Raw genomic sequence first — 23,057 nt, forward strand, 5'->3', positions numbered from 1 at the left:
GATGACGATGTCGAGAGTGATGGCTCTAGCAGCAGCGATGTCATGGCACTTAGCCACCCTGTGTCCTGGGAGTGCGCTATGGCGGACGCTCTAGGACAGCCGCTGGTGGTGGCAGAGTCTCTACAGACCCACACCCCTCCGGACCCTCGTGTGGATGCCCTCACGTGTGCCTAGGCGCATGGCAAGGAGCTAGGACAAAGGCAGTAGAACTAGCTGCCACCTACGCCGGCACGCTCGGCGCACCACGATGCGCCCTATGCGCGTAACCTGGCAAGCGGCGCCTGGAGTCGCGCCTGCCATGTCCAGCGCACGATCATAGACGGGGGGAACGATCCCCCACAGTTTGCTCAGGCTAGCCAGAACATCGCCATCGCAGCGATGCTTCTGCACGGCCTTCATGAGCCGGACGACCCCTAGGAATAGGCAATCCACCAGAACCTCTAGGCACTGGTAGAGACCGCCACCATTCAACAGGCGGAAAGCTCCACGTCGCGCCTTCGACTCACGCCCTCTCTCCCCACTAGGGGAGTTGTAGGATCTTCAGGAAGATAAAGGAGGCCTAGAGGGGGGTGAATAGGCCTATTAAAATTTAACTCAAAACTCTATCAGAACAGAGGGCGACACTGCTGGCCTGATAGGGCGGCACTACCGCTCTACAAAAATAAATCTAACATAGCTGAGATTTTACAGAGATGAACTTGACCCCTTTATCTGCTTAATCCTGTAATAGAAAGATAAGATCTAGTTTGAAGAGTGAATATCACAGAACCTCCACACAAGAGTGGATTGAGCAACCAAACCCTAACACAAGCTAGTAATGAGCTAAACCAGCAAGTAAACAAGATGAAGCATGTGAGACATAAGATTTATCTCGTGGTTCAGCTCACCATAAAGGTTTGTCTAAGTCCACATTGTTGAGGAAGCCACAAAAGGCTTGGGCTTGCCATAAAGGCTTGCCTTACCCTCATTCTCAAATCAAGAGGATGAACTCTTGAAGTGAGAGGTGATTTCTTAGCTTTGAGAATGAGGTTATAAATCTCCCAAGGCTGCCACATGAGTTGGCAAGCTCAAGGGCGACGCCTAGCCGGCTAGGAGCAAGCTCCAAGAGTAATAAACCCTAGAATTGCCGATCAAATGTGAACCAAATGCTCTTAGACTTTGGGAATCAATGGATCTACTCTCCAATCAAGTTTTGCTGCCTTTTCTCTCAAGTTTTGATGGTTGGAATCAAGGATTTGCTTGAGGGATGAAGGACCAACAATGGAGAAGAGAGGTGAGCTTTGGTTCTATTCTGTTTTGAGCAGAATGACTGAGTGAAGAAGATGACCGTTGTGGGCTAGGCCTAAAGGGTATAAATACCCCTTGGGTCCAACGGTCAATTAAGGGCAGCACTGCCGCTCTTAATAGGGCGGCACTGCCGCCCTAGCCAAAACAGGTAAGTTGAAGTGAAATTTGACTGGCTGTTTTGACTAGGTGAGAGGATGTAAATCTGAGAATTTGATCATCTGATTCAACAGTTGACCAACTATCCTAAAATCCCTCTTAATAGTACGGCTTTCCCTAATCTCAATTTCAAAACATAAAAGAATTTAAACCTCCTTTGAGCTAGGTCTAGCCACCTATTGTAATTAGGACACCTGCAACCTGTACATCATCCTCATTTTTTTATTCCCTACTTGTCATCTTGATAAATCTCATTAGTCCTCTAATTTGGTGGTCATCAATTCCAAAACCCACAATAGGGCTTGATTACACTTACAATCTCCCCCTTTTTGGTGATTGATGACAACCCAATTAGAGCTTACAAAAGATATAAAATAAAATTGAGATTTTCGAACTATGGGTGTAGGAGCTTCCCCCTAAATATGTGAATAGAGATTTGAATTCTTAATTTAGCATAAAAGGCCACGATTCACATTTTAGGTGTGATGGAAACCTCCCCTACATCCATGCCTGCTATGGGGTGCTGAACAAGGTGTCACAGGAATAAACGTGATGCATATGATTGGTTATATCAGTTCAAGCACACAAGACCCTGGCTGATACAACATAGGGTGGCATTGCCGACCTCAGAGAGCGGCACTGTTGTCCTGACTATATCGGTCAGGTAGCAATCAGGTTCCTATAGCAGATCATATGAATATAAAACAATCTAAACTCAGAATATGACAAGCTAAAACAGTAACCATGAATATATGTCCATATCTGAAGCAAATTAAGTCATAAAGTAGCTTATTTCATAAAATAGAGTTTTGAGTGACTCTCAAACTCACAACCTAACAACTACTCTAATAGGATCTAGACATAAAGCGATCAAAAAATTGTTGACCCCTCTAATTTTCTTCCCCTTTGGCATCAAGTACCAAAAAGAGAAGAAAAAGAAGAAAAGTCGCTCATCACTGTCGGAGTCGATGTGGGCACGTCCGGCGACGTGGATGTGAGAAGTGAAGCGTGCTGAATGTCGTGGAGGAGATGCCCCAGCTGAAGTAGAAGGACCTGACTGATCCGTCGAAGGACGCGGTCTCCTAGAATATGTGCGAAGCAAGACTGCCTGAACCTGTGGATCGGCCTCTGTGGAGTGAATCTCTGCACCAAGGTCCTGCTGCCATGGGGCTGCTCAAAATGCTACCCCTGTGGGTACCTGTAGTACTAACTGAATGCCTCATATGAGTGCCCATACTACTGATCACCTGGCTATTCATAATGATGTTCATGTGGCTGATCCTGCTCTTCATCAGAGGAAGAAAGGCGAGGCAAGTTAGGAAACTAAGGTGGTGACTACACTGGTGGAAGAGGTGGCAGCCCCACCATCTCCCTAGCATGCCTCACTGCTCTCCTGTTTTCCATTCTATCCTCATAAGCAGTCTATGACGCATATGCACAATGAGTAAAGATAGCCTTCATCCATGCACTCATCTTCCCCCACTTAGACTTCTTCTTTTGTTCCCTAGCCCTGGATGGCTCAGGAATGTCTCTATGTTTAGCTCCAGAAGAGTGAAGGCCTGCTGCTCCACTATCTCCATGTCCTCTAGAACAAGTGCGCTGAGTGGCTGACCCAAGTCCCCCTAAGCCACCATGGGTCTTTTTGATCTTGTAAACAGTGTGCTCACAATCCTTAGGGAACCACATGCCAGTCACTCTCTCAATCACAAACATGAGGTAAGGAGCATAGGGCAAAGATCTCCTCCCATCATCCATGGCATATGCTAGCTCAACCAAATAAACCTTGGAACATTAAACTTTTCACTATTGGGAAACCTAGACAATACATTGGTGATGTAGCCATTCAAATCTGTTGCATTGTCTTTGGGGTTAAGAGTGATCCTGAAAAGATTGTTCATGATGTAATAGAAGCTCTTAAGCTTGGTCCTAGATCAATCAGGAACTGCAAGATTTTGATTCTCCCACATGAAGCTTACTTCCATTGGCTCAAGACGACATTCATTATGAATCCTCTCATATCCCCTGTGGATGTGTCCAAAACCAAGAATTCGACAGAAGGTGACAAAATCAATGTGATAATGTTGCCCATCAGTCATCCAATGAAGCTCATCCACTTCCATGTTCCAATAGTAAGTGGCATGGAACTATGCAAGAATCTCTCTGTTCCAATCATGCATGAAACTCATGATATCTGTCATCTCAAAGCGGTCACAGGTCTTGATGGCTGCAGTAAACCCATGATCATCCTTGCTCTCCAAGTCACCAAAATTAATGTACTGCATCTTGCTAATCTTGCCCTTTGGCTTAGATAGGAAGGCTGTGGCATAAAAATCAGATTGGAAAGCATTCCAAAATCTATAATCAATGCCACTGGACCTATTAGAGGAATAGGAATCAATCTCTCTAGCTTCACCTGTCTTCTTCCAACTCATGGAATAATCAAGAACTATATGATTGTCACTGTTTTGGGGAGGATTGAGGTTGAACCCATCAGTATTTTTTCTCATGTAGCTGCTATCAAACTCTGAAATGTGTAGAGGAGAATCAGGCCACACATGAATAGTCATTCCCATCCTCTGAATTCTTTCTTCTTCAGCAAGGTCTTCATCAAGATTTCTGTCACTGGGAATATAGCTTGCTTGTCTCCTGCCTTTCTTGACCTTTTGCTTAGTTGACATCACCTTTCTTTTTTTGGTCCATCTATGCAATTAAATGAGACTTGATAAGAAACTGTATAAGATAATGAGTTAGAGACAGTTGCAAGCAGGCTTTAACAAGAAAAAGAATTTTGAAAATGACACAGGAAGCTTTGCTGGATTTGGAATCAGCATGATAGGGCGGCACTGCCGCCCCCTGAGGCCGGCACTGCCGCCCTTAGTTGCTTCACTAGTTCATTTTCAACTTTCTCGTTCTGGCTAAATCCTGCTTCCAACAGTGTCTATCCATCATCACAATTTTATAATCACAGTGTAAACAAAAAATATATGAAACCCTAGCCATGGATTTGAAAGATTGAGTATGAAAAACTTTTAGAAACAATTTTTGATAAATGAATCCAATCCATTCTGAACTTCCAGATTAATGAGATTGAGTATAGCAGTTAGAATCTGCTAGGGGTACCATTAATGGTCCCATGGGCGGCATTGCCGCTCTCCCCAAAATCATCCAACCGTTGAAACTCAAAATCATTTTGATTTACTCATCAAAAACCTTTCTAAACCCTTCATACTCCCCCTAGAAACAGAAATCCATGACTAAAACTTTCACATTGCATAGATCAAATGGGGTTAGGGTTTCACCTTGCTTCCAAATGATGGAGTGGAGGGAGAAGAGGAGAAAGGGCTCGGCTAGGAGCTTCCTACAGGGGGCCAGCAACGAGGAGACTCGACCAGCTGTAGGGGCGGCACTACCGGAGTGGCAGCCCGTAGGGAACGGCGACAGTGCGTGCTTGAGGGAGAAAGAAAGAGGAGCACGGGCGTCAGCGTCGGCAGGGAGAGAAGGAGAGAGTTGGGTCAGGGGCCAGGGAATAAAATAGATAGAAGAGAACAGGCCCCGCAACCTAGCCAAAATTGGCAGAAAACGCACAGTTTTTAGAGGGTGGCACTGCCGGCCATTATGAGCGGCACTGCTGCCCTACCAATTTTGTAGGGATTACACTGAAACTTTATGACCTCCTTTACCTCAGATATGGATACATATTATCTAAATATCATGACCAGTAAGCAATCAACAACACAGACAATGGTCATGACACTTAGTTGGCCTTTTTAAATAGTTTTGAAACACAATGTAATATTTTTTTAAATCATTTTCTTATGTTGCTAGGTTGTCAAGCAGAGGTATGCCATATTTCAAACCATGTTATGAGAATCAAGTATATTTAGCTCACTACGCAAAGCACAAAACCTTGACTCATCGAGGGGCTTAGTGAAAATATCGGCTAGTCGTTTTTCAGTGCTCACATGACGAATTTCGATATCTCCTTTGGTTTCATGGTCTCTCAGGAAGTGATGTCGGATGTCTTTATGTTTGGTTCTTGAGTGGCTTACAGGATTGTTTGCAAGCTTTATGCCACTTTCATTGTCACACAAGAGTGGAATTTTGGTGAATTGACATCTAAAATCATGAAGGGTTTGCCTCATCCAAAGTAGTTGAGCACAACATGCACCGGCTGCAACATACTCGGCCTCGGTGGTGGAAAGAGCTACACAATTTTGCTTCTTTGAACTCCAAGACACTAGGGACCGTCCAAGGAATTGACATGTCCCCAAAGTGCTTTTTCTATCTACCTTGTAACCGGCATAATTGGAATCCGAATAGCCAAGTAGATTGAACTTGGAGCCCTTGGGATACCACAAGCCAAGGTTAGGAGTGTGTACTAAATATCTCAAGATTCTCTTAATAGCCACTAAATGACACTCTTTCGGGTTGGCTTGAAATCTAGCACACATGCACACACTAAGCATTATGTCCGGCCTAGATGCACATAAGTAAAGTAGAGAGCCGATCATGGAGCAATATACCTTGATGTCCACGGCTTTCCCTTCTTCATTTAGATCAATATGTCCATTGGTTGGCATGGGAGTTTTGATAGGCTTGGCATTCACCATGTCAAACTTTTTAAGCATATCATGGGTGTACTTGGTCTGGCTAATGAACATCCCTTCCTTCATTTGCTTGATTTGAAATCCAAGGAAGAACTTCAGCTCACTCATCATGGATATCTCAAATCTCTTAGTCATGATCCTACTAAACTCATCACAATACACATGGTTAGTACTACCAAATATTATGTCATCGACATATATTTGGCACACAAATATATCATTTCCAACTTTGTGAGTAAAGAGTGTAGGGTCAGCTTTGCCTATTTCAAAGCCTTGTTTGAGCAAGAATTCCTTAAGGTATTCATACCATGCTCTTGGTGCTTGCTTAAGCCCATAGAGCGCCTTTTGGAGTTTATAGACATGGTTGGGGAACTTGGGATCTTCAAACCCCGGTGGCTACTCCACATACACCAACTCTTCTATTGGGCCATTGAGGAATGCACTCTTGACATCCATTTGGTACAGCTTGAAGTCATGATGGGCAGCAAAGGCTAGAAGCATTCGAATTGCTTCAAGTCTTGCCACCGGTGCATATGTTTCTTCAAAGTCCAAGCCCTCTACTTGAGTGAAGCCTTGGGCCACCAATCTTGCCTTATTCCTTGTTACCACGCCATTTTCATCTTGCTTGTTGTGGAAGACTCACTTGGCACCAATGACATTGGTATTGGGCCTTTCCACCAAGTTCCATACTTGATTTCTCTTGAAGTTGTTGAGCTCTTCTTGCATGGCCATGACCCAATCCGGATCTCCAAGTGCTTGTTCTACCTTGAGAGGTTCCAAAGAGGAAACAAACGAGTAATATTGATAGAAATTTGCTAAATGTGAATGAGTTGTTACCCCCTTTCGAATGCCCCCAAAGATGTTGTCAACAGGGTGATCCTGTTGTATAGTTTGATGTAGCCTTGGATGCTCAACACCTCCTTGTTCTTCTTCTGGACCTTTAGCTTCTTCTTGTTCAAAGATAGGCTCCAAGTTGAGCCCTTGAAGTGGTGGAGTAGGAGTTGAAGGAGCTGCTGCTGAGGTGGATGGGGCGGCACTGCCACCCTGCTGATTTTCAGCAGGTGAGTGCTGCCCTTGTTGATAGAGTATATCAACAGAAATTTGTGCAGCAACAGTCTGGGGATCCTCATCATCAGTGACTCGATCTTCTTGTGGCCTAATGTCGCCTATAGCCATTTGCTTGATTGCCTCACATGGTGGATCCTCCTTTTCTACAACACTTGAATCAACTTGCTCCACTTGATAGCCATTAGATTCATCAAATGTCACATCTACCGTGACTTCAACTCTACCCATGGTTTTGTTGAAGACATGATAGGCATGCTCATTTGATCCATAACTAAGAAGAATGCCTTCATCAACTTTAGGTGCGAATTTAGAGGTTTTGGGTCTTTTGTTAAGTATAAAACACTTGCACCCAAACACTCTAAAACACCTTTGGTTTGTTATCGGTTAGAAGCTCATATGAAGTCTTCTTGACTTTCTTGTGTAAGTAGAGGCAATTGATGGCATGGCAAGCGGTGTTGACGGCGTCACTCCAAAAGAGGTCCGACGTCTTGTACTCATCTAGCATTGTCCTTGCCATATCAAGAAGTGTACGGTTCTTCCTCTCTACTACACCATTTTGTTGAGCGGTGTACAGAGATGAACTTGACCCCTTTATCTGCTTAATCCTGTAATAGAAAGATAAGATCTAGTTCGAAGACTGAATATCATAGAACCTCCACACAAGAGTGGATTGAGCAACCAAACCCTAACACCAGCTAGTAATGAGCTAAACCAACAAGTAAACAAGATGAAGCACGCGAGACACAAGATTTATCCCGTGGTTCAGCTCGCCACAAAGGTTTACCTAAGTCCATGTTGTTGAGGAAGCCACAAAAGGCTTGGGCTTGCCACAAAGGCTTGCCTTACCCTCGTTCTCAAATCAAGAGGATGAACTCTTGAAGTGAGAGGTGATTTCTTAGCTTTGAGAATGAGGTTACAAACCTCCCAAGGTTACCACATGAGTTGGCAAGCTCAAGGGCGACGCCTAGCTGGCTAGGAGCAAGCTCCAAGAGTAACAAACCCTAGAACCGCTGGCCAAACATGAACCAAATGCTCTTAGACTTTGGGAATCAGTGGATCTACTCTCCAATCGAGTTTTGCTGCCTTTTCTCTCAAGTTTTGATGGTTGGAATCAATGATTTCCTTGACGGATGAAGGAGCAACAATGGAGGAGAGAGGTGAGCTTTGGTTCTGTTCTGTTTCGAGCAGAATGACTGAGTGAAGAAGATGACCGTTGTGGGCTGGGCCTAAAGGGTATAAATACCCCTTGGGTCCAACGGTCAGTTAAGGGCAGCACTACCGCTCTTAACAGGGCATCACTGCCGCCCTAGCCAAAACAGGTAAGTTGAAGTAAAATTTGGCTGGCTATTTTGACTAGGTGAGAGGATGTAAATCTGAGAATTTGAGCATCTGGTTCAACAGTTGATCAACTGTCATAAAATCCCTCTTAATAGTACGGCTTTCTCTAAACTCAATTTCAAAACATAAAAGAATAGCCACCTATTGTAATTAGGACACCTGCAACCTGTACATCATCCTCATTTTTCGATTCCCTGCTTGTCATCTCGATAAATCTTATTAGTACTCTAATTTGGTGGTCATCAATGCCAAAACCCACAATAGGGCTTGATTGCACTTAGGACACCTGCAACCTGTACATCATCCTCATTTTTCGATTCCCTGCTTGTCATCTCGATAAATCTCATTAGTACTCTAATTTGGTGGTCATCAATGCCAAAACCCACAATAGGGCTTGATTACACTTATAGGAGCGGGGACGCACTAGACGCATCGCTCCATTCGTTCGCCACTACGGCCGCCGGGCGTGGAACAGGAGGGCGCAGCTGCACCAAAGCTTGACCAGGCACCTGCTCCACACCGATCGCCTATGCGCGAACGCCTTAGGCCAAACAAAGACACTCGCAACATCATCAACAACTAGCGTTAGTCCTGGCATGATGATGACCTCCATCGGGTGGCGGTGAGAGTAGATGACACGGGCTCCAGCCGGACCAACAAGGGGACCGGTGAAATGCACCCCAGGCGTGGTCACCGACCCAACGACTGGAGTCCCACCCTAGATGGCCCAGGACCATGGGCCTTTGGCCGGTGCATCTAGAGAGCGCCGTTACCATAGCGCTTCCGACCGCCGACCAACATCACCAAATATACTAGGGAGACGAATCCTGGTATATGGCTCAAAGACTTCTGGCTCGCCTGCCGAGCCTAGGGAGTGGATGATGATCACTTCATCATTTAGTACCTCTCCATCTACGTGGGGGAACATGTTTGAGCATGGCTTGAATTCCTTCCACACGATAGCATCTGTGACTTGGTGGACCTCAAGAGGATCTTCGTCGGAAACTTCCAGGGGACATATGTCCACCCTAGAAACTCCTAGGACCTCAAGAGCTACCAGCAGGAGCCCAGCGAGTCCTGTGGGATTAGATCCGTAGGTTCTCAAAGCTGTGCAACTCCCTACCTGATGTCATCGACATGGACGTCATCAACGTATTCCTCTCCGAGACAACATGCGAGTCCCTGATCCACAAGCTTGGCTACCTAAAGCCCCACACCACCCGCGACCTACTCGACATCACCACAAACCACGCCTCCCATGAGGAGGCGATCGAAGCGGTCTTTAATGGAGGCTAGGACAAAGGCAAGGCCAAGCACGAGGACCAAGATGAGGGCCCCTCCACGTAGAGGGGCAAAAAGAACAAGAAGGATCGACGCCGATCGGCCAACTCCGTGTTGATCACCGCAGCTGATTGCACAAGCAAGCAGCCCCAGTAGGGCCTACCTGACCACTTCAACAAGCTCATGGATAGCCCTTGCACCAACCACGCTTACCCCATCAAGCACCTCTACAAGGACTGTGAGCTCCTCAAGCGTTTCCTACGATAGACCGGTGGGCCGAAAGAAGGAAAAGGCAAGGAGGCAGCAGCCAAGAGTGGAGGCACGGTGGGCAAGGATGGGGATGACTTCCCTAACCCCGAGGAATGCATCATGGTCTTCGGGGGATCCGATGCCATCTGCTCCAAGCGCCAGCACAAGGTACGCTACCGAGAGGCATGCGTCATCGAAACGGCCGTCCCCTCCTTCCTTCGCTGGTCGTTATCTCCGATCACTTTTGATCAGAGGGACCATCCATCCCATGTCACCAGACTAAGATGCTATCCACTCGTCATTGACCCCATCGTCCGCAAGAAGCACCTCACCAAGGTGTTGATGATGGAGGCAGCGGCCTCAACATCCTCTACGTCGACACCCTCAACGCCATGCGCATCCCCTAGCCGGAGCTCCGAGCGGCGAGCTCTCTCTTCCATAGCTTGATCCCAGGAACGCAGGCATACCCACTTGGGTAGATCGACCTGCCCATCACGTTCGGCGACCGAGCCAACTTCCGCTCAGAGGTGCTCACCTTCGAGGTGGTGGACTTCCTGTGGTCTTACCACGCCATCTTGGGGCGCCCATGCTACGCAAAGTTCATGGTGGTCCCCAACTATACCTACCTAAAGCTAAAGATGCCAGGACCGAACGACATCATCACTGTGGGTAGCACCTTCTCGCATGCCTTCACGTGCGATCATGAGCATTATGAGCTCACCATTGTCGTCATCAACTCTTCTGAGCTCCCGTGGCTCGAGGAGTTGTCGACCCCAGCAGTCTCGGACTGCAACAAGCCAAGCTCTTGGTTGAAGTGATCCTCCAGGTTAGAGACCTCATGCTTCGAAGGACCCAGTTGACCATGGAGAAGAACAAACTCTCTCTGCCATGGGAAGGACCCTATATGGTGACCAAAGTTATCCGACCGGGCGCCTACCGACTAAAGGACAGCAACGGCGACGTTCTCACCAACACTTGGAACATCGAACAGTTACGTCGTTTCTTCCCTTAAAAATTCAGTCTTACCATTTTTTCATTCAACGTTCGCTCCTACAGAGCATCCTGGCCCAAACACTTTCGGCCCGGGTCGCTCGGGGTCTCCACAGGGGTACGATACCACCTCTTTTTTACTATCATATGGTAAATACTTTTTTACCCGAACGAAAGAGTAGTCCCTTCCTTTAATTATCCTACGTAACTTTGCTTTAACACTCAGACTAATCGCACCCCACCTCTACCGACGGTTACAAGCAGCTGAGCCTCATGGGTCATGCCCGGGCTCTTAAGGTTGTAGCCCATGGGACGATCGGTCAAGTGTGAAAAAGAAATAATAAAAACAAAGCTATGCTAAGGTAAAAATAAGGAACGGATGGGACAAGCTTCTCCGAATGAAGTAATTCATCACAAAATGAAAATTGATGTATTCATCAATACAAACTGTCCACACGGGGGCTCCCCCATGAACTTAAACTATTACATCTACTGGCTACTTCTACTGTGGCCGCCCGGTGGCATCTACTAACGACATGACCGGCAAAGATAAAGGCTGCTCACCCTCCAACGGGGCAACGCTCGACTTGGATGGAGCTTCCGACCCGACCTCCACTCCATCCGTAGGTTGAGTGACGTCTTCTTGATGCACGCCTTTAGTCACGCTCGCCCAATGAGCCTCCACCACTGCAAGGGCCCCACCCAATTCTGCTCCCTCGACTTCGGTGAGCGCAACGAGTACCTCAAGGGCGTCACACCCATAGATGCTCAGCAGAAGAACATGGAGCTCCAGGCTTTCCTATACAGACAGGGTAGCTCATGGACAATGATGTTGCCTATTGTAGTATGGCCGCCATGGCTAGAGGATGTCTCTGACATCTCATCAAACTTTATGAATTGGTCGACCTGAGCAGCTGTAGGGTGAAACCTCCCACCGGCGTGGTCCTGGGAGGCTTCCCCTCTGACAAGGCTCGCCCGGTGAAGATCCACTACAAAGAGTCCACATACGGCTCCATTCCGAAGAAGGCCTCGCAGACCATGACGAAGCCAACGACGTGCAGCACCCCAGTCGGATTGAGGTGCTGTAGCTCTAGGCCCCACTAATTAAGGAGACCGCATAGGATCCAGCACGCCACCTCCTTCGGCGGTAGCACCCCTTCTCGGCGAAGGTGGACAACATCGACTCGCTCACAATGGATGATCTCCAACTCAACATTGCGCTCCGGATTCACGAACGGATCTGTAAGTTTCTCCTCTCCCTCGCTCTCCCCTTTTTCTCCTAGGAACCATCGTGGCACATGAATGCTCTTAGCGAGAAGGAGGAGAGGCGACAGATGAGGAATAGGTGAAAGAATGGGATGAAAGCCCTCTCCCTTCCCCTATTTAAAGAAGAGGCACAAAAGTTGAGGAAAGGCAAAGGATTGGGGTGAGAAGCCCTCTCCCTTCCCCATTCAATGCAGATGGGAAACGATGGGACATGCCCTGGTCGATGGACGCACCCTGCCTGATGAGACAGCGCCTGGTCAGACGGGACGTGACCTGGGTATGGCCCACCACTACTGCATGGTAGGCATGAGAAACAAGGCCCAACTACACGTAGGCGGCCCTCCGCCTTCCTAAGCAGGACTTGGAAAAGGCCCAACGATGGGATCTCTGCCTAGGAGAGACCAATGGCCTTCCTGAGTCGATCGAATGGCTCAGGCAAATGCTGAGAGATAGGTAAGGAGTAGAGGGACGCCCCATGTGGGCCATGCCAACTCTATCACGAACGACGAGTCCGGATCTCGGTCAGATATATTCGATAGGAGCTCTTCAAACCCCGTCACTCAAGTCATTAAGGTAACATTACCAAACCCCCACTATTTCTTTATATGATCATTCATTCATCTGTTGTCATTCATACATTCATGCACACATTCGCATTCATTCATCACATACATCCGAAGCATCGCATATGCAGTTAAATGCATCACAACGCTCTGTGTTGCGTCATGAAGCAACAGTTGCCTCATTCAACATGAGCAACGGCCGACCGGGGTTCAAAGGTCGGCCCATGAAGAGCTCGAGGCCGCCTCGCATCAAACAGAGCCAGGGGAGAAAATGCAGATGAGCCCCAAGCGGCCCTCGCCTAGTCTGCTCTAAAGCAGACAGGGTCATCTCAACCTTCTCGTTCGATCCTAACCTCAAGCCATGCCCACAGAATCTCCATCGAGGGGAAGCCAACAGGCCACCCAGGTCGGTCTCCGGAATGACCCAGGCATCTGCCAGGACGTGGATTAAGGAGTAGTGGAATGCCATATGAGGGCTATGCCGACCCCATCACGAATGATGGACCCGAATTTCACTCGAACGTGCCCGTTAGCGAGCTCACCGAGCGCGTCGCTCGAGCCATCGAGGCAAGCGACGTTAGCTCAGCCCCTTAGGTTGCGAAAACCACTGATGGGGTACCACATGAAACTCAAACAAATCCCTACCGAGCCCAGTGGGGCTCAGGGGCTCAGGACACCCAAACGCCTCGGCACGTCTGACGCCTAGATCTATGACTCTGACTCGCCCGATCCCTCATTATGCCCGGTGCCTAGATCCATGACTCTGACTCGCACCATCGCCTCGACACGTCCGATGCCTGGATCCGCGACTCCGACTCACCTGATCCCTTGGCTGCACCCGACGCCTGGGTCCACGACTCCATCTCGCCTGATCCCTTGGTTGTCCATCGGCTGCACCCGACACCTAGATCCATGACTCTGACTCACTTGATCCCTTGTTGCGCCCAGTGTCTAGATCCACGACTCCGACTCGCCCCATCGCGTCGGCACGTCTGATGCTTAGATCCACGACTCTGACTTGCCCGATCCCTCGCTGCGCCCGACGCCTGGGTCCGTGACTCCATCTCGCCCGATCCCTCGGCTGCACCTAATGCCTAGGTCCACGAGTCCATCTCGCCTGATCCCTCGGCTACCCCTTGAGCGCGCCCGATGCCCGGTTGATGACTCTATCTCGCCCGATCCCTCGGACACAACCAAACACCTAGGACCACGCTCTTAGAAATGATGGGTCAGAAACTAGAAAGAGGAGGCTACGCCCACCGAGGTGCACACACTCACGCCTACTGACAAAACCCGCTAGGCGATTCTGCCCGAATCATCCGGGGGCTCGGAGGCTACACCCGCGGGTGCGCTCACGCGCACCCGCTAACAAAAACAAAAAATTCCCCTATTGGCAACACAAAAAAACCCCTAGATGATTCTATCCGAATCACCCGAGGGCTCAGGGGCTACACCCGCGGGTGCATTCCCGCGCACCCGCTGTCGAGACAAAAATTCCCCAGATAATTCTACCCAAATCACCTGGGGCTCCTGTCGGGTTCATAAACCTAGGGTTCCTCATGGACCAACTTCCCAGCAAAGGATCGACCCAACAGACCATGTTGCGAACGACGTGCAACACCTGGGCCGGCCCAAATACCTAACAACAGGCTAGGAGGAAGGCCTCGCTTCAACCTTTGGCCCGCTTCTCCGACCGGAGGGCCTGGATGAGGAGGAACAACGCTCGCTTCTGACCCTAGCTTGCCTCTTCGACCGGAAGGCCTGGCTAAGGAGGAACGTCGCTTGTTTTTTACTTCGATCGGTAGGCGAACACATCGCGGTGGCATCCTCATCGAAATACGTGTCTAGGGTCCACAACCGATGGGTCCTCCATCCCACCAACGGCTACAGGGACGCGGATGCCGTAGGTAGAGCCATCAAGCTAGAAGACATGAGGGACGTGTTCTTCCATGAGATCATGCTCTCGACGCCGCCTGATGCCGCCGACCGTGAGTGCGTGGCCATGGCCATGCTTGGGTGCTCCACGGAGGTCGTGTTCTGCCAGGTTAGAGTCGACAGCGCATGGACGCTGCTTGACACCAAACTAGAGTTCTCCATGGGGTCCATCGTCCACTGCCAAGACAAGTTCTTGGCAATTGACTGCACTAGAGAAATCTTTGTCTGCAACAGCAACGCCATCGGCGTTACTCCAACCGCGATGCTACTGCCATCGCTGTCGCCACCTACAGGGCTCTGCACTGTAGCTACCTAGAATCAAACGGTGAGCTACACATTGTGGGTGCCATGATGAGCACGTTCCACGAGACATAGAGCTTCACCTATAGCAGCGCGATCTACAAGTGTAAACTCCACGACCGTACGCCAGAGTGGTCTAGGGTGAGGGACATCGGTGATCAGACACTGTTCGTGTCTAAACATTTCAATGAAAGCCTAAGTGGAACAAGTGTATCCAAGTACAAGGAGAATAAAATCTACATATGTGAGCCATTGTATGGGGATCCATACGACTTGGTCCATCGACTGGAGATCATTGATATTGCTACCGGCGCATCCGAAGTGAAGCCCGTCCAGGAAAAGGTACATGGTTCCGAGGCTCTAGGTTGGATTCGACCCAATCTCTGGAAGCTCTAGAGTTTGTGAGCCTGCGATGCCGCGCACTCCATGACTGTGTTAAATTCATTTACTTTGCTTTTTGGATTAAATGTCACTTTAACACTGGTATTTAATTTAACAGTATTGTTATCTTATCGTGTGATCCGTGTGTTTTTAGTATAAATTGTTAGTTATCCCGTAGCAACGCACGAACACGCTACCTAGTATATACAACAAGAGTAAATGGAATAGAGCTGGAGAAGCGTTCTGTTGTTTCATCGGCACTAAAATTTTATCATCACTTTTTGAGTATCAAGATTTTTGCCATCAATTATTGTTATATGAGATTGTAGGCAACCGATAAATGTCAAAGGCATGGAGAAGCCTACATGAACAAATAAAAGTTGCATCACCCTCCACGATGGACCCGCAATTTTTTGAAAAAGAACAACATCTTTTGCAAATCATTGTGAGTTGTGACAGCACTACCCTTTTCCCTCAAATTAATCTAACAGCAAGAGGAAAGCGTACTCATCATTGTACATGACCAAAACCATGACCACCGCAGTGCACTAAGAATCGAGACAAATACAATTGCCATGGTCATGTCCTCAGATATGTGGCACAAAATCATGAACACTGCAGCGTACTAAGAAATCAAACAAATATCACTGACATGGCCATATCCTCAGCTATATGCCACGACACATAGGTAGTCTCAAGATCCCAGCCGATCCGAGCAGGTGACAAATGCATTAAAAAACTACAGTAAGGCAGTAACATGTAGATTGGTAACAGAAAAGCGCGAGAACAATAGATCCATTCTCAAATTGACCTTGGCTTGTTGGATTGCGTCCAAATCGCAAAGCAATGCGACCGCAGATTCAGTGCACTAAACCCTACATAGAGTAAGGAGGGAGAGAGAGAGAGAGCGTGTGAGAGAGAGAGGGGGAGGGAGCAAACCAGCGAGCAGACGGATCGAGGAGCCGCGCGTACGGCGTGCAGGAGGCCGCGCAAGGGGAGCGGGGGGGTGGCCGGCCACCGCGCGGGGCTCGCTGGTGCGCCACCACGTCGAGAGAGAAGTAGAGAGGGAGAGGAAGGGGAAGGGGAGGCGCGGGCGGGGGCAGCGACGACGGCGGTGCGAGCGGCAGAGGCGGTGTGGTGCGAGAGGAGAGGGGAAGGTCGGGCGTGGGAGGGAGATCAATTTATTGGACACGAATTGGGAAGCACGTGGCTCAACCGTGTCCACGAGGAGGGAATTTCGGGCGATATGGCCGCCTGTATTGGCCGCCTGTATGAATTTTGAGTGATGTGGCTAGTTGGAGAAACCAACGAAAAACATGGGTTTGTAGGGGTTAATGGCATTTAAGTAAGGCGGTCTCAAACAGCGGAACCCAAACTCAAAATAGATGTCTAACACAATACCTATAACCTCCAACAAAGTATCTATATGTAAGATCTATTTTAGGTGCTAGAAGAGGCATAACCCAAATTTGAGTATACTCTCTCTTGGATACTTATTTGCGGAAATGATTGTTTCTGGGTCTTGTTGTTGGAGAAGATAAAAAATAGATATTAAATCCCTTACTTGCGGCGCTACTTAAAGGACGATTAAGTCTGGTATTTTAGGTCGTGGTCGTCGGAGACAGTCAAGCAAGGCAGCAAGAGCAGAGGAGGGTAGAAATGGGAAAGCGCGCTCTTCCCGCCAAAAACACTTCCGCTGGGGCCTGGGGGCTGCAACTGCACTGCACCCGTCAGATATTCAGGTCAGAGAACCCCCAAGAGCAAAGAGGCAACAGGCCATAGCTGTCGTCCACTTCCTTCTAGCCGCCCCGCCCCCCCACTTCTCTGGCCTGGGCCCAGGTACACCGCCTCAAACATCTCTTCCCCTTCCCCTCCCCCTCCGTCAAAATTGTTTCAGACCTTATTCTAAAATTGTTTCACACCTTTATGGCTATCGAACAGTTTTCTATTGAAAAATGATTCTATAAAATAATGTTATAAAATAAACTAGGAGGCTGACTCAAAAAAGTACTATACTAGATTCTACGCTGGTTTTAAGTTATTATATTTCTTTCCATTTTGTTATACACCTAAACTTTATTTAAATAAAACTTCCATCATCTAAGAGGAAACCCCTTGCCTAACTTATCGATAATCAAAAGAATTTAGGATCATGGTTACAAGAGTACTATTAAGGATTATGGAGGCCGATAGGGATAACCGGATAAAGTCTTTGTGTAAGGTGGGCATTGACTATGGTAGTGATGAAAATAGATGGAACAAATCCTGTCCCATTTCTTTGTTTTTGTATTTGTAGAAAAATACGAAAACTAGATTGGAAACCGGATATGGTGTTTTCTGTTTGTGTTTTATGGGATACCGTGTTTAAGTGGGATACACTCATATTATCTTATAACAAAACTTCTAACCAGTCTGTTTGCTGGTTGGTTTTATGGCTGATAAGCTCGGCTGGGGCTGGTTTGTTGTGATAGAAAAACACTGTTGGCTGGCTAATAAGCCCTGAGTGAAACCAACGAGCGAACAGGCTAAACATGTCGAATAGGCACCCTAAGCCATATCATGTTCTTACATTAAGTTCTTTGTTCTCTAATCTTACATTAAGTTTCTAGTTCCGGTCCATAAGGGCGTCCGCAACGCAACGAATGATTTCGCTAGCTGAGCTGGCTTGTGAGAGAATAAAAAAAAAAAAAAATCTAGACACTCTGAGCAGCAGATGTGAGCGGGTCCGAAGAGGCGGACACTGTTGAATTCTTCAGGAGGTTTGCGAGACAAACGACGAGCAGCTCGCTAGTTAGCACTATTTTAATGGTATCTTTCATCCACGTTGGACATTAGCCGGCCAAATCGTTAGCTATTGGGGACGCTCTAATTGTTCATCCCTGTATTCCCCTATAACCTTTCTTTTTGATCTAGTTTCCATTTTCAGATGATCAAATGTGAAAACATAAATATTTTCTACGGGCTGTCCTCACCCGTCTTTACACACTTGGTTGGCCAAGGAGCCGTGTGGTGTGCGCCAACATGCTCGTGAGCTCTAGGCATCGGCCATGCTGGCCACGGGAGAGCTCGATGGCAAGCTGCAACGGTACTCATCGCGGTGACGGTTCGCCCAATGTTGGGGGGAAAGGAAAAAGGGTTGTGTTGCTCTTCCCTTTCTTCGAATGATTGTGGGTGTGTTATTTGAACTGAGAACAAAAAAAAAAAAAACAGAAAGAGGATTGAAAAGGATCCTCAAGGTGTCTTTTTCTCCTTTGAACGTATTCTCATCGTTCTAAATCACAAGAAGTTTTAGCTTTTTCAGATATACGAAGGACGTGCTTGTTGAGACCAAAGCTTACTATGTTAAAGATCGGTCATGCTATAGTTTTTTCGACCGCTATTTGGTTCATTGTGATAATTATAGCGTGTCGGACTTTTCTAGCATCGTGCCCCATATGTCATACAATATGTTCGCTGGTTAGTTTTTGGGCTGATAAACTCGGCTGATGTTGATTTATTGTGAGAGAAAAACACTATTGGCTGGCTGATAAGCTCTGACTGAAACCAACAAGCGAATATGCTAATAGACTCATTTTCGTGTCATAACTTGTCATAAGTTTAGCTTTAATTTTGCTCGCCACACTTTCTATGGTAGCCACAATTTATCGAATGTTAGACGTGGTAAATTTTGGTAGGCAACCAAACTTACGTTATACCATTTCTAGAGCCAAACTTTCTTATATTTTTTATGTCGACACAGCCAGAGAAAATAAATAAAATATACTCGTACAGTCGTCCTTGAAAAGGCAGGCCGGGGAGAAAGAAACGGAAAAAAGGAGATTTTTAGTTATGTAATAATAATAAAATCCGTAAAAAAAAAAAGGTGTGACTCAGCGACTGTGAGCAAGTAAAAAGGCACCGAATTTCGAAAAAGCGGGGCCCATGCCTCACACTCCGTCACACGTCTAGCAGTACACGCTGCAGCAGAACACTAGAGGACGGAACGGCGGTGCCTGCCTCTTCTCTCTCTCCTGCGCGATTCCCGAGACAAAGCCCCGAGGGGGGCAGTGCAGGGCACTGGCTGGCACGCAGCCTCTGCGCCGCTCCACCCCTCCGCCACGGCCACCACACATCCATCGCAGCGGGTGCCTGCGTCGTCTCTCTCTCGTGTGCACACGCACACAGACAGCCAAACCCCGAAGGCACCATTTCTTCCCCAAAGCCCCAAACCAAAACCCCCTTTTCTCACCCCCACCACACGCACCCGTGACGCCGGTGGAGGCCGCCGGATCGCGGCACGCAAATGCCGTTGCCGCTGCCTCCCGCCTTCCTCCCCTTCCTCCTCTCCCTGCTGCTGCTCCCGGCCGCTACCATTTCCACCACCCAAACAAATGCCACCCTCCCATCGCCGCCTCTGTTTCCGCCTCCGCCGCCGGCGGCACCGCATCCTCCCCACCGCCACCACCACACCGCGTCTCCTCGCGCCCCGCTGACGCCGCCGCCGCCACCCAGCCTGCCCCCTCCTCCGCCGCACCCTACACCCACTCCGGTCGCCGTGCCGCCGGCGCCACCGCCCACGCCCACGCCCACGCCAGCGCCGCCGGTCACCACTTCGCCGACGCCCAAGTACCCGTCCTCCTCCGCCACCCCCTCCACCGGGGATCCATACCCCTTCACCAACAACCCCTTCTTCCCAACAGCAAACTCGCCGCCGCCTCCTCCCCCAGCCGCCGAAACCCAGCCCTCCGGCGACGGCGGCCTCCCGACGTTCCCCGCCAACATCTCCACCCTCGTCGCCCCGACCCCGCGCGCCTCCGGCTCCCACCGCTTCCCCGTGCTCCAGGCGCTGCTCCTCTCCCTGCTCTCGCTCTGCCTCCTCCTCCTCTCCGCGCTCCTCTCCATCCACCTCGTCCGCCGCCTCCGCCACCGCGGCGGCGGCGGCCGCTCCGGGGCCGCGGCGTCCTCCGCCTCCGCTGCCCACCGCCGCGCCGCCAGCAACCACGACGACGACGATGACGGGGACGAGGAGGGGCGCAGCCTCAAGCCGCCGCCAATGCCCACCTCCTCCACTAACCCCAGCACCGAGTTCCTCTACCTCGGCACCCTCGCCACCCCGCCGCCGTCGGGACCGCAGCACCCCGGCACCAGTTCTAATCTGCGTCCTGGCTCGCCAGAGCTCCGCCCTCTGCCGCCGCTTCCGCGCGTCGGACCGCCGTCAGGCGAGTTCGCATCCCGCAGCTCGGCCTCCGACCCCAGCACCGTGCCTCCCGCCGCCGCTGCCGATGCCTCGTCCTCCTCGCTCTCTCCCTCCTCGCCGTCGGCTTCCTCACCCACGCTCGGCTCCAGCCCCGTCCATTTCCGCCCGCCGTCCATCCCGCAGCCGCGTGGCCGAGCCCCCAATCCCTCGCCGCCTAAACGGAGGCCGTCGCCGCCCAAGGGTGCTGCGGAGCCCGTGGCGGCGCACGCGTGGAACCCCTTCGTGCCGCTGCCGCCGCGACCAGCAGTTGCTTCGTCAGATGATGGTGACTCTGATCAGATGATGGACCTGCGCAAGTCGCGGCCTTTGCACTCGGACAAGCTCAAGCCCAGCTCTTTGCAGTAAGACCAAATATTCGCGTTCCCTCTTCTTCTTCTTCTTCTTGTGGATTCGATTTGATGTCTGAGGTTGCCTCTCTCTGCCCTGTGTGCTATAGCATGAAGGACGAGGTGATCCAGCTGTACCTCAACAACTCGGCGGTGGTTGCGGCGCCGAGGGAGGTGTGTTTGCTTGGTGCCCTCAGATGTCATGGCATCGGGATGATTGTGGGGGCATTGGGAGTTTCCAAGGAGCAACTGAGGGAGGCACTCTTGGAAGGTACATATGGATTGATCTTTGCTCTTATATATAAGGCAACCGAGGTTGAGTTTTCTCTGAATATGCTGACAAAGTTGCAATCTTTCTTAGATGATGAAAGTACTTAGTGTTTATTACTTGTGGGGGGACCTTCAAATTGGTTGTGCCATTGGCCATGTTTGTAGCATCACATGGTGCCTTGTTGATTATGAGTTACATGAATGATTGTCTCTGATAAACGTTGGGGCCTTACCAATGGGCCACATGGCATGCCCCTCCTACTGTCATAAGTTTGAAAAACCAGAGTTACACAGCCCGCTTTCATTTTAGGTGCATTGTCTATTTCCTAGAAAGAGATCGCATTTAGGATACCATTGGAGCGTTTTGTTGTCCATGTGTATAACTTCTTCATGGGGTCACATCACATTTTAGACAAAGTTGTCCTTTCAAGGGTGCACCACTCTTTGTTTTACATGTCATAGCAAATCTGTTTTGGTTCCTGAAGTTGATCAATTACAACTTTCTCCAATCCTTCGTGCTATGCCTTTATGTGGTATGTTTTATCGCTACTAACTGTAGCATATTTCTGGTTGCTGGGTACAGGTAATGCACATGGTTTGGGAGTGGAAGCCTTGCGGATGCTCACTCAGATGGTGCTCAGCAATGAAGAAGAGCTTAAGCTCAAATATTTCAAGGATGATTCCCAGAGCCAGACTTTGCCCAGTTGATGCTTTTTTGAAGGCAATGCTGGATGTTCCAGTTTGCGTTCAAGAGAGTGGATGCCATGCTTTACATTGCCAGTTTCTATTTGGAGATCAATCAGCTGAGAATGTCATATGCTACTCTTGAGGTAATGCCTGTGTTCTTTAGGGAATACAACACAATTATACTGTCCAGAGATTGCTTCTGCTGAAATGATATCACTTATTAGTGATTTTACCTTCTTTCGACTATCATGTATTCATTATCTGAATGTTTAATCCATTTTATTTATTCATCTAGGGGGCTTGCCAGGAGATGAGCAGCAGCAGGCTGTTCCACAAAGTCCTTGAGGCAGTTGTGAATTTCGGCAATTTCATGAACACCAATTCGGGGTCTCCATGTTCAAAAGGCTTGGAGCCAAACACTGTTCTGAAGATAGCTGATGTGAAAGGAGCTGATGGGAAGGCTGCTCTCATGCAGTTTCTTGTCCAGGAAATTGTGAAACCTGAAGGATACAATGTGATGGAGGCATGGTTCAGGTACATGCAAGATGAACACAAGCACTCTGCAGTATGATGCCGAGTGCAGGAAGCACGGTCCTTGAGGTTGTCACCAAACTTGCAGCCGAGCTGAGCAACACGAAGAAAGCCGCGTCCATTGACATAACAAGGCTGAGCCGAAGCGTGTCGGAGCTCGGAATGGGGCTTGGGAAGGTCCATGACGTGGTGAGGCTGAACAGCATGGTTACATCCACTGAGAGCGCTCGGCGTTTCCACAATAGCATGAGCACGTTCCTGAGGCACGCTGAGGAGGAGATCCTGAAGCTTCCAGTCCCAGGAGAGCATCTGCTTGTCGTCAGTGAAGGAGATGGCGGAGTGGTTCATTGGGTGGAGTCAGGCAACGACGAAGCTCACATGTTCAGAATTTTCAGCTGGAGTGAGGGAGTTCCTAGCTATGCTCGACCGGATCTGCAAGGAGGCTGGGGAGGTGAGCAGCAACAATTGGGTCGGCGCCACAACAGTGAGCTGGATGGCTGCACCCATGGGGATGACGCCTTAAGCCGCAGGAGCTGCCATTGGCAAAATCTGTAGCTGTCCTTTTTGTAGAATATCATATCGAATC

General features: G+C 49.1%; 1 pseudogene; it reads left to right on the forward strand.

Annotated features, from left to right (window-relative positions):
- The first annotated feature begins 19,308 nt into the window (after positions 1-19,308).
- LOC136514012 (formin-like protein 14) lies at positions 19,309-22,994 on the forward strand (annotated as a pseudogene).
- The last annotated feature ends 63 nt before the right edge of the window (positions 22,995-23,057 follow it).

The sequence above is a fragment of the Miscanthus floridulus genome, chromosome 16 (assembly GCF_019320115.1).
Source record: "Miscanthus floridulus cultivar M001 chromosome 16, ASM1932011v1, whole genome shotgun sequence".
In the NCBI taxonomy this organism is placed as follows: domain Eukaryota; kingdom Viridiplantae; phylum Streptophyta; class Magnoliopsida; order Poales; family Poaceae; genus Miscanthus; species Miscanthus floridulus.